This window comes from Marmota marmota, unplaced genomic scaffold (assembly GCF_001458135.2).
Source record: "Marmota marmota marmota unplaced genomic scaffold, marMar, whole genome shotgun sequence".
NCBI lineage: Eukaryota > Metazoa > Chordata > Mammalia > Rodentia > Sciuridae > Marmota > Marmota marmota.
The window spans coordinates 787,289-804,596 of NW_025999924.1; the positions used below are offsets into that span (position 1 = coordinate 787,289).

General features: G+C 38.6%; 1 long non-coding RNA gene across 1 annotated transcript in view; it reads left to right on the forward strand.

The window, feature by feature from the left end:
- Window positions 1-5,634: 5,634 nt before the first annotated feature.
- LOC125615733 overlaps window positions 5,635-17,308 on the forward strand; it is an 18,379-nt gene continuing 6,705 nt past the window's right edge. The window contains exon 1 of the long non-coding RNA XR_007346317.1: window positions 5,635-5,669. This is a non-coding gene — a long non-coding RNA (uncharacterized LOC125615733). The remainder of the gene's footprint in view (window positions 5,670-17,308) is intronic.

Below are 17,308 nucleotides of genomic sequence, written 5' to 3' on the forward strand. Positions count from 1 at the left end.
AATGGAAGGAGACCCTCAGGGTTATACAGTGGAGGGGGTAGAGAGAGAGGAGGGGAGGGGAGGGGAGAGGTGGGGAGGGGGGAGGGTGGAGGATGGGAAAGGCAGCGGAGCACAACAAACACTAGTATGGCAATATGTAAATCAATGGATGTGTAACTGATGTGATTCTGCAATCTGTGTATGGGGTGAAGGTGGGAGTTCATAACCCACTTGAATCAAAGTGTGGAATATGATATGTCAAGAAATTTGTAATGTTTTGAACAACCCAGAATAAAAAATTAAAAAAAAAAAAGAGAAGTGATCCTACTATGGGAATAATAGAATATACAAAAGGTAAATATGAATATACAAAATAATATAAATAAGAATGTACAAAAATAATAGAATACACAAAAGGTAAAATATGACACTGGCCTTCATGGCACAAAAGGAACTTGAAGTAAGCTTGGTGGGACTGGAGCATGAAGTAGGGAGTGGCAAGTGTGATTGCAGCCACAAGCAAGAATCAATCCACATAAAGGGAAACCATTAATAGGTTTTGGATACAAGAGCACCAGGATCACATTTACATGTAAGGAAGCATGTTGTACCCCCTCTGGACAGGAGCTATGTAGACACGTTTAAGTCCTGAATAAAGAGGTACCGAACAAGTATTGTACCCTGCAATACAATTTTGACTTTACCTCCACTCTGATAAAAAGGTGCAGCTGCAAGAGTGGGCATCATCCGATGGGGCCGGATTACACCCACTTGTTTGTTGTAACCCTACCCCTTGCCTCATTTGAATGGCTTCTCCCCAATAAAACCCGGGTTCAAGATGTGCTCCTTCTCTTTCTTGCCTGCCTTGCCCCCCCTTGTGAGAGCTGTAGCTGAGGAGCGGTCACTGAACTCAAAGAAAAGGTACTTTCTGTGACTGTGTCTTTATTTAGTCCCCAAATTCACTTGGAGTGACCCTGTGTCGAGACAGAAGAGCACTCTGGCTGGTTGTGGTGAGGAAGATGAGAGAAGAATAAGAGAGGGAGCAGGGATGCCAGAGAGGAAATCCAGAAGATGGTGAGTGGGTGGGAATTTGGAGTCAAGTGGAGTTGTATAGATGGAAGGAGTAGATAATTGTGAAAGATCCTTAGCAGGTAGCATCTAGACACTTTGCAATTCATTGAGAAACAAAAAGAGATCAAATATTTGCTCAGGAACCTGGCTACAGGTTGCTGTGTGAAAGGCTTTGTTTTTTGTAAGGCGGTCAAGAAAGAAGAGCAGGCTTAAGGAGGAAGATAATGAGTTTCAGTTTGGATGTGTTGAACCTAAGATGCCGTGGAACACATATGGGAAGATGTCCAGCAAGCAGTTGGTAATAGAAATAGAGTTGAGTCCATATAGTTGGAGCTCATTAGAAATCTAACCCTGAGGCACAGCTTTGAGAGGCATTGATAGGTAGATGGTAATTGATGCCAAGGGATTTAATGTGCCTTCCCAGCACAAATCAGCTGGGACAGATGGCCAGGCCATTTAGCACAAAACAAAGCCACTTTCTACAGACAGAACTACAAAGAGTCATTTTTTTTAAATTTTATAATAGCTTTATTTGCAACAGCCCAAAATTGGAAACAAATGTCATTTGGCAAGTGAAGAGTTTGATTTATTGGATCATATATGTTCTATATGAAAATTTTTTAATTTATTTTTTAAGTTTTAATTTGTTATTTGTAATAGCAGAATGCATTACAATTCATATGACACATATAGAGCACAATTTTTCATATCTCTGGTTTTGAAGAGTCATTTTTCTGAATAAAGACCAAATAAGCTGGGCTTGATGGTGCATGGCTATAATCCCAATGGCTCAGGAGACTGAGACAGGAGGGATGGCAAGTTCAAAGCCAGCCTCAGCAATGGCAAGGCCCTAAGCAACTCAGTGAGACCCTGTCTCTAAATAAAATACAAAGTAGGGCTGGGGATGTGGCTCAGTGGTTGAGTGCTCCTGAGTTCAATCCCAGGCCCACCCCCCAAAAAAAGACTGAATAAAGCACAATCCTTCCTGGACTGAACAAGAGGAAGGTGGCAATCACCCTGGTCCTTAAGAGTGCAGCTTAAATCTTTCTGATACAAAAGAGTCATTGTTGGTATTGTTGTCGGCATGGAATGACATACATAATAAACTACTGGATATCTCTCCTTAAACCTGGACCACAACAGCCCAGTCAACAAAGTAGGGAAAGGGGATCCCACAACACTCAGAATGCGAGCACTCCTCCCCACAGCCACTGAGTTTAATATTCAAGAGAGAAATGTCAAGATGAAAGAGACAAGGGAGACAGAGAGCTTGAGAAACTAATGTGACTCCATTTTTTGAGAAACCAGCCTCTACCTCAGAGCAAAGCCTGTCCTAAGGAAGGGGGGCGTGACCCTTGTCCTTGGAAAAACCCACAGAGCACTCCTAAGCACATACCCACCCTGCTGAGTTGTTTGTCTGTAAATAACAGGAGAGGTCTGAGGCGCCAGGTGTCCCTGACTCAGTTGGGCTAGGTGAGGACCCATAGCAACCCCCCTAGCAACCTCCAATCAGCATGAGACAGGGAAAATACCTGGAATGCCAGATGACCCCCAAGTAGTTTATGGTGGTTGATAACATGTTGGGAAACCATGTAGTTTAGCACGTACACCCCTCGTGGCCTAAACCAATCAGTTCAAAGGAATCCCCCCTATACTAGCCAATCACCCCTACCCAACTTGTTCCCGCCAGTGAATGTGCTAATCAATGTTAAGAGTTGTTGTTTGACTTTCCCGCGGTATGGAATGATTTGCTGTGTGATGTGACGCATAGAGTATCCCCCCAAAACCTATAAAATCTCACTGAACAAAGGACCGGGACTCACTCCCTGGGACCACTGCATCGGGAACGGTTGTGAGTCCAGGCTGGAGCTTGCAATAAAGACTCTGTGTGATTGCATTGGATTCGGCTCCTGGAGGTCTATTGGGGTCCCATGAATCTGGCATAACACCAGAAATGACCCCCAGCTGTGAAAACCTCCAGCACTGCCTGACCAAGTAACAAGAAACTTCCGGCTTAAAACTCAGCCCAGCCCCGAACTCCAAGTTCCCAGGTTGCTCCTAACAGGAAAGAGGCACAAAAAGTAGGTCCCTGGCATATCTTTCATTAGCAAAACCGGAATTTTTAGGTCACCGTTGATGTGTGATGTCACATTTTCACTACTGTATTGTCAAAAATATTTCTCTGAAACCACATTTTTACCAAACCTGAGAAAAGATTTTGTATTTTCACCATTTGGCTATTTTACACCATTTGTTATTTTGTGTTCCATTCACGACATTCTATAAACTCATTTACACATTCAGAAGTCAACTCAGATGAGACTGATGTCACAAAATTGCTAAAATGCTCATCTCTCCTCTCTCTCTATCAAACACACACACACACACACACACACACACACACACACACACACATTTACCTGGCCTGCAGGTGTGTGTTATGGGATTTGGGATGATGGTTGTATTTTGTTGTTGTTCCTCTCATGAAGTATGCTGAACCCCTTCAAAGTGACCATGCTCCTGAATATACTGCAGTTGTCCTGTGATTATTTTGTTGGGGATGGGGAATTAGAAATCAGACAACTGAAGACTCTCGAGAATCGTTTCTTCATGGTTCCAACACCAGCCCCTCTACAGTGACACGGCTGGAACAAGCAACATCAGCATCAGGGAGAGAACAGTCACAACGAGAGGCGTGGCATGGCGGGAGAGGCTTCTTGTTTCTCAGATCCAGGTTTCACTCATTACGAAATCAAATTTTCAGTTATTTGAAGAAAACGGGGTATTGGGCAATAATAAAAAAGATTTTATTAATAAATCCTGTCAGGTTGATCTGATCTTCTTCCAAACCACTATGACCACCTGGTAGATTGAGGAAGGGAGAAAAGAATGTGCAGTTTTGTTAAACAGAGGTGGACAACATCAATCACCAGGGCAGACAGAGTCATGTTCCTCAGATTGACACGACACCGACTTCCTGACATGGAGTGGGCACTATTTGACTGATACATATAAAACAACAGTCCATGGACATAAAAATGACTCAAAAATCTTGATTTTTAAAAAAAGCACAAAAAAAATGCCGTAGAATGATTATCATCATTCCAGAATTTAAAATTCTTAAAAATAGAAGCATTTCTCTCATTCAAAAGTTTAGTTTTTAAAATAATACTGACCAAATAATTTTAAAAAATAGAAATAAAAATTTAAAATTCAGGTCACCTCCTGAAAGTGAGCAATTATGAATATCAAAATTCCTCCCACAATAACCAAATCACAAAGCAAGAAATTTTTATCATAAGTACTTGACAGGTTCCAGTGTCTAGTTATGCTCACTGTGAAAAATCACAGGTATTTGCCTTAGGAAAAGAAAATTCAATGCTAGGCTCAAATCTTTTGTCTTTTGAATATCATTTACACTTACAGGAGCTTACTTCTAAAGATTTCAAAACACTATGCAAACAATTGTGATCTCCACAGGACTGAGCTATTAAGAGAAAGGGGCTTTGAGAAAATAAAGCCTGGGTAAGGTGACCCTGTGAGCCACCAGTAAATGTACTAGAAACTTCTAAATCTCGGTTTCTATCCTCCTGTTTCAACTTAGGGAAAATATATGTATTATTTCTATATTGCTTTCAAATGCATGCCCCCTGGAATTATTAACTTGAAATGAAAAGCCTCTTGTCTCCAACAAAAAATATAAGGACACACAAACCTTCCAGAATAATAGAACTTAGGCCTTATAATTGCTGTGCCCACAGCCCTTACTTCAATGGGTGGCTTATAATAGGTAAATTCTATAAATACTTTTAAAATTAATTAATCCAACTAAATAGCTACCAAAAATCCATTTTTGTCATATACAAGTGTATAATCAAATTGACCCAAATAAATAAATCACATATTTGTTTGTTTGCAATGGGATATTTTTAAGTTTCTTTCCTCAAAGGATATTAAAAGCTTTTCCCTCTTTTAAAATAGGTATGTCAAAAAGAGAATAGCTTTCAGCACAAGAATTAAAATCAAGAATCAATAAATGGGATGAATTCAAACTAAAAAACTTCTCAGCAAAAGAAACAATCAGTAAGGTAAATAGAGAACCTACATCTTGGGAGCAAATTTTTACCACATGCATGTCAGATAGAGCACTAATCTCTAGGATATATAAAGAACTCAAAACTCTAAACACCAAAAAAAACAAATAACCCAATCAATAAATCTTTGAAATCTTAAAAACAGCATACTACATGGACACAGCCACATCAATGTTTATAGCAGCACAATTCACAATAATCAATAAATGGGCCAAGGACCTGAACAGACACTTCTCACAAGATGATATACAATCAGTCAACAAGTAGATGAAAAAATGTTCAACATCTCTAGCAATTAGAGAAATGCAAATCAAAACTACTCTAAGATTTCATCTCACTCCAGTCAGAATGGCAGCTATTAAGAACACAAACAACAGTAAGTGTTGCGAGAATGTGGGGGAAAAGGTACACTCATACATTGCTGGTGGGACTGCAAATTGGTGCAGCCAATTTGGAAAGCAGTATGGAGATTCCTTGGAAAACATGGAATGGAACCACCATTTTACCCAGCTATCCCTCTCCTTGGTCTATACCCAAAGGACTTAAAAACAGCATACTACAGGGGCAAAGTCACATCAATGTTTATAGCAGCACAATTCAGAGTAGCTGAACTGTGGAACCAACTAGATGTCCTTCAATAGATGAATGGATAAAGAAACTGTGGTATATATACACAATGGAATATTACTTAGCATTAAAAGATAATAAAATCATGGTATTTGCAGGTAAATGGATGGAGTTGAAGAATATAATGCTAAGTGAAGTTAGCCAGTCCCAAAAAACCAAATGCCAAATATTTTCCTGGATATAAGGAGGCTAATTCATAATGGGGTTGGATGGGGAGCATGGGAGGATTAGATGAACTCTAGATAGAGCAAAGGGGTGGGAGGGTAAGGGAGGGGGCATGGGGGTAGAAAAGATGGTGGAATGAGATGGACATCATTACCCTAAGTACATGTATGAAGACACAAATGGTGTGACTATACTTTATATACAATCAGAGATAAGAAAAATTGTGCTCTGTATGTATAATGAATTGTAATGCATTCTGCTGTCATACATAGCAAATTAGAATTTTAAAAAAGAGAATAGCTTCCTGCTTAAGCTCAGCAGAACTTAAGTTCTGCTTAACTACAGAACTCTATGAGGTATTGAACTATTCATATCAGCCTCTCTCAGAGACTCTGAAAAGAATCACTGAAATTGGGCCAGAAAAAAATTTGGCATTTAATATATAAATAGAAGAGTCAAAGGTTTGACCCCCAAATTTGTTAGATGCTAGAAATTACTTATTTTTTAAAAAAATCCAAGTATTACCAGAATACATCCAGAAAAAAGGAGAAAGGGGGGATGGCTCAGTGGTAGAGCACTTGCTTAGCATGGGTGAGGCCCTGGGTTTAATTCTCAACACCAAATATAAATAAATAAAGTAAAGGTCCACTGACAACTAAAAAAAAAAAAAAGGAAGTTGGGGATTGTGGCTCAGCGGCAGAGCACTCACCTAGCATGTGCGAGGCCTTGGGTTTAATTCTTAGCACCAAATAAAAATAAATAAGTAAAATAAAGGTATTGTGTCCAACTACAAAAAAAAATTATTTTTTTAAGAATAAGGAAGAAGTAAAATAAACCAATAAAATCTTGCATAAAGCAAAAGAGCACCTCCAACCTAAGCCAAAGAGAATGGAGAATTGATTTCTGAGTAAAATAAATTTTGATCTTTGATTCCCTGTGAAGAAATACTTTTTAAAAATTATCATCTGTCTGCTAGTCTAGAAACTAAATTATTTAAAATTTATTTATGCATTTTATCTTTGACCCATTTTTGGTAACTTTAAAAAAATCAAGTGATAAGAATTGTGTTCATATCTATACATCAGAGTGAACATATGAAACTACTTCAGACTCACTTACAGTTGAGGCCCAAGATGAGGAGAACCAACCACTCTCACATCTCAAGATGAGTTCAGTAGACCTCCAAGTAGGAATGGCAACGTCTGCGCCCAGCGGACACACTCAGACTGCGGCACAGGGGGGCTGAACTGAGGCTGATGAAGGAAGGGTTTCCCTGGAAGAGCTGTAGGATTCCACCTGCCTTCCATTCTCTATGAAGGATGGTAAAGAGTCTTACCTCCCCCTCAAGTCTAGAGGCAGGGTCTTCTTGGAAACCACTCCATGAGGGGGATATGGATGCCTTGAGGCTTGAAGGACTGTGGACAGACCCATCTAAGAAATGGCTGTGGTTGACATTGCCTGCTTGGGAGTCAGTGGCAGAAGTGCTCTGTCTGGAGAGTAATTCAATTCCTACCAATGATGGGTGAAAAAAAAAAAAGCATATTTTATGTGGATCATATATGGGAAGAGAAGGGGTGAGGAGGAGAGAGAAGAAAAATGCTAGCACGAGGTTATCTTAGATCTTGACCCAAAAGTTGTCCTGGAAAATGAGGAGCCCTCTTCAGAGAAGTGCTGAAGATGAATATTCAAGTACCCAGGAAAGGAACTTCAAGCAAACCCTAAACAACCCTTCGGAGCAGAATGCATCCACTCACTCACCTGGAGGGAAATAACTGAGAGATCTCCATTGACGATAGGGGGAGTTTCCAAAGAACCCAGAACCATTGCCCTGAAGGACGGTCAGCCTTGAGCACTCAAGAGGTCAAAAGACTTTTTATAGACATAGAGAGGTATTTGTAACCCTAGAGGCACATAAAATTAGATCCCATTTTTTCCTCAGATACTTCATTTATTCATTCAGTCATCTCACGTACATATGCACATATGCCTGGTACTGTTCAAGGTGCTATTAGGATGTTAAGATCAAGTCCTCAAGTGAGGAGGTGACACCTTGACATGCTGAAAAACAACACAAGTTGTTCACTGCCTGTTTTAACATGCCCTGCTTCCTGGGTGATGACAAAAATGACTAAAACGAGGAAGTAGCAGGCAGTCTAGATTGTCACGTACATTGGCAAAGGAGGGAGCCTCTGCCCTGACCTGCGGCCTCCATGCTGTATTGTTCCTTCCAGGATGAAGCAACGGATTAATGTGAATATGCAGCCACATGATTTATTCCCTCCACTGATGTGACAAGAATCCGTGGAAGATACAACAGGTTATGATACTCAGCAGATGTCCAAGACATTGTGAGCAAGTGTTAATTCTTTAGACAGAAAGACAAGGACTGCACAATCTCACTCATATGTGAAATGTTGGAAAGTTGATCTCATAAAATTCAACAGTAGAAGAATGCTTGGCAGAAGCCGGGGAGAAATGACAGGGAAGAAAGGGGAGAGGCCAGTGAATAGGCACTAAGTTATAGTTAGATAGGAGCCAGAAGCTGTTATTTCCTTCAAGGTAAGTGGGTTTACCTGCTCCAGTGGGTTTCCCAGGAATGTAATGTAGTGTACATTTCTAAAACTAGAAAACAAGGAATTTGAATGTTTTCTCCATGAATAAATGATAAATGTTTAAGGACATAGATGTCTTTGACCTGATTTAAACATTATACAAATGTATACAGGAATCAAAATACCACATGGTAGTCCATAAATATGTAAAACTTTAATGTTCCCATGTGTCAGTTAAAAATAAATTTACATTTAAAAACAAAGGTAATAAACAAAAATAAAAATTAGCACTACATAAAAACCCCTTAATAACACAACTGAAAATCCTTTTTATTCATGACGAGGCTACAAATCTACCCAGCCTTTCTCCCCAGAGGAATCTTTATCCAAGATTGGTCTAGCTAGACCATGTGCAGCATCATTTCTAATTATTCTGATTGTCTTTAGTGTAGTTTTACCCCCTCAGTCATAAATCCACTAGTGGGAAGACCATTTCTCAGTCATCCAGACTAAGGCATGTTCAATATGTCTCTCTGCTCTCTGTGAAAAAAGTACATCTTTGTTCACCCGACTGATCTGGTTAAAAAAATGCAAACCATTCAAACTGACTTCTCTCTGTTCTTATTGTTTCTCTATATAAGATCATAGTACCTACATAAGTATCCCTAAATCCACTGACTTCACACTTTCTATTTCTATTAATTAGCCCTGATACCTTCCCTTCCCTCTTCAGGTATAACAGCATTTCTTTCTCATTAATGCTGTCTGCTTAAAAGAAAGACACTTGAATCTCAGGACATTTGTTCCCCTATTTAACACCTAAGACACACATTTTTTTAACATTTCTTGCACGTAATATTTTCTAGATACACTTGATGCCTAATTGGGCTTGCTAAAATGGTAATAGGAATACAAACAATCTGGAAAGTTATTTTTGTCTGATGTAGTGGGCATTGGACATCTTTGTCTTGATACAATATCAGCCAGTTTATTTTACTAATTTTTCTTTTCTGCTATTAAAATGAATTTGCTAGCCACAGCACATATGAAACACGTTGGGGATTTGGAGATTGAGTGATAGAAGTATTATACATATATCTTGAATTTAACATATCCAGAGCTAATCCACAAAGCAAAGGTGATGGTATTTTCTTAGCCTGTAAGATACTTAAGCTATCAAGTAAAATAATGCAAAGTGCAGCCTTCTACAGCTCTGCATTATTCATATGCCTATACAGCATCCACAGGAATTATCTGTCAGTCTATTTATAACTGGTACCAATTGTTCTACAATACCCAGAGTGCAAGAAATGTCACATTTCTTTATTTTTCCAAGTCAAATAAAATACAATTCAACTTCCAACTGGCCAAGGTTGACAAGAAGAACACAATCAATCAGATGTGAGAGATGCTTTTTAAGGGATCAAAAATCAAATGCAAAAACAAAATGTGAGGATTTACATAGTCCGGAAAAGTCAGATGATCCCAATTTCATGTTGCCACTTCCCAGTATCCACAGTTGTCCATGTAGCTATTCTAATCCAAATTCTGCCCCTTCCAGGGCACTGTTTCCTGGTGGAATTAGATCTCCTCAACTTCTCAAACTAGCACCCCACCTATCCCGGTACCAATGTCAGGAATCTAACTGCATGCCTCCAAAAATGAGCTACTGCTCTCCAACCTTCAAACATTAAATTTCTAATCAATGAATCCTCTTTGACAATCTAGTCAAATCATCTTAGTGGTATTCCACCTTTGAAATAAAAAAGCATCTTTCTTATCAGTGGAGAAAAGATGAAAAAATCACAATGAAAATAATATTTGAAAATGTATTGGTCAGGTAACAATAGTCATTATCAGAATCAAGTCCTCAATATTAGTGACTCAACACAATAAAAAATATGAGGATTCTTCTGGTGGGCATATCTCTCTGCTCCCCACAGTTATTTAAGGACCCAGACTGACAGAAACTCCGCTATTTTCAAACTATTTCCAGGGTTGCTCTGGGTATTGATACCCAGCAATCAGAAGGAGGAAGATAACGTGAGGAAGACAACCTGCTTTTTTTTTGTATATATATATAGGTATATTTATTTTAAAATATGCATATAAATATATGCATATTTATTGAAATTTTTATGAGAGCTTAATGGTTATACACAGTAGTTTAATTCACCCCAACAAACTCATACATGCATGGAAATCAATTTCAGTTCATGATTCCCCTTTTTCCCTCCCCCTTTACCTCCCATCCTCCCCTCTCCCCTTCTTCCTCTACTAGACTTCCTTTCACTCATCTACTAATTTGTATTTGATTGGGGCAATCTGCTACTGATCTACCTTGACTCTATAGTGGCACCTATTAACTCTTCTTACAATCTAATGGTACAGCCTCACTTAAGTGCAAAAGAACTGATAAATTCTGTAGTAGGGAAAGTATGTATTTTTATTATTAAAAATCAATATTTTATGCTACCAAAGCACAGGTAATGAAAAATTAAGATTGATCTATTCAGATGTTCTCCTGATTTGGTAATGAAACTCTCCAAAGAACCAATAGTTGACAGAAGGATAAAGAAGAGGAACAGAAAATAACTAGATCATGAATCTCACAACATAACATAGAGTGATGAAAAAGTGATAAGTCTGGAGTTCATAGGACAATAAAGCCATGAAAGCCATAGGCAGGGATTGCCTAATGCACCACCTTAATTTGCAGCCCAAGGAGATTAAGCTTCTCTCCTAAACCACAAAACTACTTAATTGCAGAAAAAAAGTCCAGTGCTTTCTGTACTAAAATTCAACTTAACCAGTTTTGGGTTTTTTTGTTTGTTTGTTTGTTTGTTTGTTTGTTGCAAGAGGCATGGACCCCACACTTTCCAGTTAGAATTTTAAGCCTCCAAATTGCCCCTTGGGAAGCATAGAAGGGGCAAAAAATATCTTTTCAACTACCTTCTTATGGGTATTGATTGAGGCCTACAAATTAAACTGAAAAAAAGATTAACAGGGAAAAGGCATACAAAGTTTACTAATGTTACTAATTCTACATGAATTAGGGCTTTCTAGAAAATAAGTGAAAGTCCCAAATAAGCAGTTAGTCTCAGAAGATTATATACCATTTTAACAAAGATGATAAATGGATAAGTAATAGATAAAGAAAAGGGAGTGTAGGCCTCAAGGGCCCAATAAATTGTGGTAAAGTAACCAGGAAATATATGAGGGAAACAAATGAAAGATAAGCATTATTTTAGTAACATTTGTTTATGCATACTCATCACAGTGCCAACTCTCTATCTCCAGTGGTAACAGTTTTTTCCTTGTCCTAATGTAGGAAAGGAGGTCAGTATATGTCCTTCTTTTAGACAAAGAGGAGAAGGGCAGAGAATTCTTCTTTCATTTGCTGTTTCTCAATTGCCTTCAGCTCAAAATAATCAATATGCTAAAGCAGCATACTTTGGGGTGGCATATCCTGATCCCCTTCAGAGAAAAGATGAAGAAGAAGAGAATTTTCACATTCTTACCAAATCACACCTATCAAAATTCGTTGACCACATGCCCAATGTCACTAATCAGTAGCAACACCCCTGCTTTACATATTTGCAAGTTAATACCTTTAAATTTTCAAAATGTTCCCATTTTGAGCCATATATAATTTTGTTGGGCAATTTGTTTCCTTTCTGGTTGCATTTATATCAAAAACTGTAAATTTATTGCCAACAGGAACTACACTTAAAGAGTTACTAATGATTCATGGGGGATAATTGGAATTGGAATTTCTATTTAGGGAAAATTTTGCTTCAGTATTGAATCCTATTAATCAGAGTGGCTTTTTTTTTTCTTTTTCTTTTTTCATTTGAAGCAGTATACTTGGTCTAAGTTTGTTGGTTCCTGTTATTTATTCTTTACCTGAAGTCATCATCTCAGTTTCTGATATTAAAATCTGTTGCTATGGAAACAATTACAGTGTATCAAGAGACCAAAGGATAATGACTTCCTGGTTAGGAGGAACTGACAAAAATGTCAGTAATAAAAGACAGTCTTCATATCGAAGATGCTAGTAAAATGTGTTAGGAAAAGAGAAGATAGGAATGAAAGTAAATAAAATGTCACTTGAATGTGTCTGTTGTTTCTTGAAGAAAACTCTTATTAACCTTAGTTGGAAAAAAAAAAAAGGTTTTTTGAACTCATGATCCTTCCAGAGTGCTTCAGAAATTGTTAGACTGAGAAACAATTTTATAGAATTTACCTAATTGTCTGAGCCTCTTGGGCTGTGTTGGTAAATTCACCTGCAGTTCTCTCTGTGACCCTTCTTTGTATGGAAAAGAAAGAGGACACAAGAAAGAGGACCAGGGAGATTCAGGAAAATGGCAGCCAATAGAACATTATATGGAATTTTCCTGTTGATTATGAATTTCAGCTAAGGCTATAAGGTGGAAAGCCAAATATACCTTGTACCTCTCACATTTCATAGAGAGCCACCAAAGAACCACCAGTCACAACCCCATGGCTCTCACCGAGTGCCGCTGCCATCACCCCTCCATTCCTACCCGATCACATCAGTGGTTCTCAAACCTGACCACACATCCAAATAAGCTGGAGAGTTTCTCAAAATACCCATGCCCAAGCCCAACCAAGCCCATCAGAATTTCTGTGATTGAGTCTAGACACTAATTCTTTTAAAGGCTCCCCAAGTGATTCTAATATGTAGCCAACATGGAGGCTCTCAGGTCCAAAAGAAGAGAAGACCATGAATCTTTGGAATAGAATAAAGCTGACTTGTGGAAATTGCTTCTCTCTCCATTCCTGGGTACAGGTCAGGAATTCTGCATTGAAGATGCCTCTGCCTATGCCTACCAAAGGACTCACTCAGGTGCCCTAAAGAGAACTAGCACTTAGATGCCAGTCACACAGCAGTCAAGGACTACAGAGCGCAGTGGAGTCAGAACATTTTGGCTTCTTTCCAAGACTCCTCTCATCTGTTCCAAAACAGCAGGAGCTAAAAAGCAGAAAAGGAAGGAAGAAAGAACAAACAGGCTATAGCTACTCACTACCGATACAAATCCTTCAAGCAGAAACCTGGCTGGCTGAGGGGTTCGCAGGGGAGGTCAGCACTAAAATTGGATGTGAGATTGAAGTTTCAATATAAAGCAAATAAGACTGAACTTTTCAATATCCAAAAGTGACTGCAGACCTATAGACCATGCCTAAGATTTTGTTAAAGGATGCAGGGAGGGGAAAAAAAAAGGCAATTCAAAAGAGCCTGTTGGAAAGGTATGAGAAGAGAAAAAAACACTTCATATTGTAATCTCACTGAGTTGAGATGTTCAATAAACCACTTGCAGTTGGTGGTTATACTTCCTGCATGGATTAATTACATCATCATTTTAGGACACAAGAAATACAACCTCCCTTGGTCCCTCTTTCAGCAATTCTATCATAGGTAAGATACCAGAGATTTAAAAACAGAAAAAAATTTAAAAAGGTTGTTATAAGATGAACAAGTTACAGAGATGTAATGTTCAGAATGGGTGGTAATGGATTTATTAATGAATTTGATTGTGGTAGCCATTATACAGGATATATGTATATCAAATCATTACATTATGTAAAGGTAGTCAGTCTTTGTCAACCAAATATTTTTAAATAAAAAGGAGGCAATTTCAAAAGTGAAGATACTCCCCACCATTTTCTAGATGTAACCAAAAAAGGGAGTTGTCCCATTTTCAGTCTGATAACATGAGGATCCGAAAGCTATGGTGGTCCTCTGGGGATCATTTATTCCTTTCTGTGTGTATGTGTGGGGCACTGGGGATTGAACCCAGGCCACTATGCATGCTAGGCGAAGACTATACCACTAAGCTATAGCCCCAGCCCTTTTCATTTTAAGACAGGATCTCACTAAGTTGCCTAGGCTTGCCTCAAACTTGTGATCCCTCCTAATTAGCTGGAATTACAGGCAAGCGCCATCCCACTTAAGCCTCTTTTTTTGAAATACACTTATCAGAAGCAGTCTGGGAGTCAACTACTCTAACCTACAGAAAGTGCTAAAATGACTGGAGATCTGATCCTCAGACTGAAGCTGGACCTTCAGCTCAGCTTTGAGACCTGAAATCATGGAGGGCTCAAAGTCCATTCAGAGTAGACTACTCCAAACCTGTGGATTGTCGGGATCTCCTGTTAGCCAGCTCACTCTATGAGCATCGTAAGTGACTTTCTTACCCATCTTCTGGTCAGGCTTCACTACGGATAGAAATGAATACCTATATCCACTGCAAAGCAGGCTACCGTACAATTTCCTGGATGAAGCTGCTGGCTCTAAGTAGTTGAACTGGGCTGTGCTGAGGAAGGCCTTTTGGGCAAGTACATAATTCATGGTAGAAACTCACATTTATTTGCACAATACATCAGACAGTAAAAGAAGAGTAAATAAAAATCTCTTTCCACAATGAAATCTAAAGACTCAAGAAAGTTCTCTCATGAAAGTTAACCCAAAAGCCTGCCATTTATATTCTTTTCAATCCACTCATTTGGAATTCCTTTCATCATAACTAACAGATAAAACCCAGAAAGATGGGCATGATCCCTAAGAGGCTCCAAATAAGCCCTATATATTTCTTAAGATTGATTGCCATTAGTATAATAAGTGCTCAATAAAATCTATTTATCATAGATAGGTAAATGGATGAACTGCAGAACAAACAAATGAACAGACAACATGCATATTCAAAGAGGGCAAGCTTACAGTGTGAGAGGTAGGGCAGAAGGCAGGTTTAAAAAAAAAAAAAGGAAAGAGATACCATAATGGAAAGAAATCTAAAACCAAAATTTACGTTGTAATTTTTTTGGTACTGGGGATTGAACCCAGGGTCACATAACCACTGAGCCACATCCTCCGCCCTCTTTTATATTTTGTTTAGAGACAGGGTCTTGCTACATTCTTATGGCCTTGCTAAATTGCTGAGGCTGGCTTTGAATTTGCAATTCTCCTGCCTCAGCCTCCCCAGCTGCTGGGATTACAGGTGTGCACTATTGCGCCTGGCCCTCACATTGCAATTTTGCCAGAACTATTGTAATCATCATTGAAGTCTTAAGTAAGTATCATCCCTTCATATATATTTTAGCAGTCTTTTTATCTGATGATCCATAGTTTTAAATCCCTGGTTTGGCCTTGAAAGATGACCAAGCCTGGGTCTTTCCATTTAAAACTGCCAGGCATTTTTTTCCTCAATCCACAGCTGGCAAATTGCAGAGTTTCAATATTTGAACCAGACATGAACAACTTTAGACATAAGGAAACTTCAACTAAGCAAGTTCTCTGAACTCAAAAGATTTCTCACAAATTAGTCATATCCTAGGAATCTACTCTTGATAAAGCTACTGCTGAGTCGCCTCAGACAGTCAAGACTGTGCATTTGAGGGTTTTGACAATACTGAATGCTGAATTTGTGATTTTAAACATGAGTTCTGGTTATTTTAAGCTATTCCTGTCTTTTTGATGACACTGTAATGAAAGAACCTTGGAGCATGTTTTTATTCGCTCCTAAGTGTTTCCAGAAAAAAAAGATAGAAATTACTCATTTCATTTGTAGAAGTTTTTCATTACCTAATAAATGTATTCATACAAAGAAGGATCAGTTAATGGGAGTATTCATCAAAATACACAGAGTAGAAGCCAACTACCCAGCTTAAGTCCTCATTAATCAAAAATTACTTAGGTTTTCCAATTTCCCATGAAATTGACATACAGTTAATCTGTTGATGGATGTGCAGCCACAAACCATTAACAACATACTCATGAATCTTGGTGATGAGTTGAAGGCCTCATAGGTTCCCAGTGAGATGCAGCAGATATGTAAAGACATCTCCAAGTACTGGGACCTTTTTGGATTACTAAAAATTCCCCTAAGGGCTAAGAGCAGTCTGAAATGCCACATTTAAACATTCAGTTACTTTGGATTAAATAAGGACTTTGGCATCAGAATTGGAATCTATGCTGGGGAAAATGCATTTCCCAAATGCTCATATGGAGGGATTTCCCTAGAATGTCACACATGGCCTCACCCCATACCTTCCTAACAGGAGGGTCTGAAGATACAACTGGCCTTGTCATATTCTCTCGTCCTTTACCTGCATTTCAGCACAAAACCCTCTAAAAGTTGGAAACAGACTACTATGAACCCTAATTATATTTGTACATTATTTAAATAAAGTTTTGAGTACAACACATATGGAAGAGTACACAAGTCCACATTTCAGTGAATTTGTATTAAGTAAACACACTCATGAAACCAGGATCAGATCAAATAATTAAACATTGTCAATGTCCCAAAAGAATCTCTTGTGTCCTTTCTCATTCATCTTTCCAAAGGTGACTTGAAACACCAGAGACTGGCTTTGCCCATGCTTGAAATTTATACAAATGGAATCCTAGAGTATTACTCCTTTTTTGTGTCCTGCTTCTTTTGCTCCACATTATGCCTGTAAGAAGATGCATGTTGTTGCTTGTGGATTTAGTTTGTTCAGTCTCTGTTGTATAATATTTCATTGTGTAAAATATACCACAACACATCCATCCGAAGTTTCAAGGACTCCATTTGTATGTCAAAATGCATTCTACAGTCATGTATATCTAATTAGAATGAAGAAGAAGAAGAAGAAGAAGAAGAAGAAGAAGAAGAAGAAGAAGAAGAAGAAGAAGAGGAGGAAGAAGAGGAAGAAGAGGAAGAAGAAGGAGAAGGAGAAGGAGAAGGAGAAGGAGAAGGAGAAGGAGAAGGAGAAGGAGAAGGAGAAGGAGAAGGAGAAGGAGAAGGAGAAGAAGAA